A 1986-nucleotide genomic window follows, 5' to 3' on the forward strand; every position below is an offset into this window, starting at 1 on the left:
GGACCCCGCTCACCCTCCTCTGAAATTCTCCTTCCTGGCTCTCACTCCTTGCTCCGCCAGCTGCTCCTTCTGTGTGGACGCCTCCTCTCCCTCACCCGGAGGGGCAGCCTACGGGGTCTGCCTGGGAGCTTTTCTCTCTTAAGCTGACCCCACCCTTTCCTGCGCTGCAAACGCCCCTGTACCCTGGGGATCTGTCTGCAGGGCCTGAGCTCCAGGCCCTGAGACCTCTCTTTGCTCCTGGGTGACTCTCAAGCATCTCGAACTAGGCGGGCCTGGCAGCCCCAGGCCCTCCCTCTCCCTCCTCTCCGGCTCCCCCACCCGCTGGGCTCAGGCTCCTGACTGGCCACTCTCACCACCTGCCTTCCACTTCATCCGGCGCTAGAGTCCACCTCTAGACACAGTTCCATGGGTCCCGGTGATGTCACCTCCCTGCGAGGACACAGCACCCTCTCTTGTCCTGCACCCACATTCCTCATCCAGGCCTCCCAGCTCCACCGGCTTTTCCTAGGTCTCAGAAGAAGGGGCCTTCCCCACCCCTGAAGCCTGTTACTTGTCTCTTCAATGCAGCCCCTGTCTCTGGGGCCTCCTGCAGGCGCCCCCTCAGCCCTGGCTGCACCCGCTGCCTCCAGCCTCCTTCAGCTCCAGCTCAGAAGCCCCTTTCTCAGAGGGGCTTCCTGGACTCCGGGTCCCCGCGGCAGCCCGGGCCTCGCTCTCGGGCCTCGCTCTCGGGCCTGTGCTGGAGCCTGCTGTGTGCACGCTGGTCTGCCCCCAGCACAGTCGCTCCAGACGGCAGGAGAGGGCCAGCCCTGTGTCTTGACAGTTTGTGGGGTGAGTAGATCCCCATTTCACAGATGAGGAGACTGAGACTTGGTGAGAGAAAGCCCATCCCCCTGAGACTGGGCGCTGGTCAGGAGGACGGGTCCACAGCACTGTAGCCGAGGCACCGCAGGCAGCAGCCACGCACCAGGTGTCCAGAGCTCCCTGTGCGTCCCCACCTCAGTGTGACCTGAGCCAGGTGCACAGCTGGGAGCTGCTCCCCTCCTGGTTCCAGCAGGGGTTCCCTGGGGACACAGGCTCCCTCCCTCCCTCCCTCCCCCTGAAATACCAGACTCTATGAGCAGAGCCCACGGAGAAATCCAAGCAGTGGCTCCCCTGAAGACTGTCCAAAGTCCCCCCATTATACACCTTCAGAACAAAAACCATTCCTTGCCACAGGTGTGTCAGAGTCATGTGTCTCCACCTCCCTCCTCCCACCCTGTGCCGTGGGCGCCCACCCCAGGGGGCCCCCCAGGGCAGGTTCAGTGTCATCCTGTTCCCCTGCTCTGGCCCTGCCCTGGTCACACCCACCCCAGCTGACCTCTGGAAGTCAGAGGCTGAATCCTGGGGTCTCCCACCAGTCTCCTGGGCACAGTCTGGGCCCCAGGCCAGGCAGCCCTCCAGGGTCTCCTCTCCAGACCAGTGGCCAGGCCTCACTGCTCTGCAGCCTTGGCCAAACGCCCCAGCCCATGCCAACCAACCCCTGCCAGGCCCTCAGTGCCCCTCCTCAGCCCCCTGGGCCCTCAGGCAGCACCCCCCTCCTCCCGGCTGTTAGCCTGGGAAGGGGGCCAGGCCCTGAGCTCAGAGCTTGGCGATTCCAGAGTGTCTGAGGCCCAGAGCCAGGCCCCGCCAGCCCGGCCAGACAAGGCCAAAGGGGTGGGAGGGGGTGCAGGGTGGGCACCAGGAAGTCATTTAGAGGGGTTGGCAGGGAGGCTGGGTTTCCAGTCTGCCTCTTTCTGCTTCTCTCTGGGCTTCTTCCTGGGACTCTACTGAGCCCCTGGCCAAAGGGCGGCCCCCTTGAGCCAGCCCCTTGAGAGGAGAGACTCGGGAGAGGCGGTAGGCGCCCACCTGCACGCTGGCCGCTGGAAAAGGGCGCAGAGGCCAGGGCTGCAGCCCCACCTGGTCCCCCGCGGCCAGCGGGCTCCGGCGCGGTCGGGGGGCCGCCCCCGG

This window comes from Condylura cristata, unplaced genomic scaffold (genome assembly GCF_000260355.1).
Source record: "Condylura cristata isolate star-nosed mole 26May11 unplaced genomic scaffold, ConCri1.0 scaffold00015, whole genome shotgun sequence".
NCBI classification, from domain to species: Eukaryota; Metazoa; Chordata; class Mammalia; order Eulipotyphla; family Talpidae; genus Condylura; species Condylura cristata.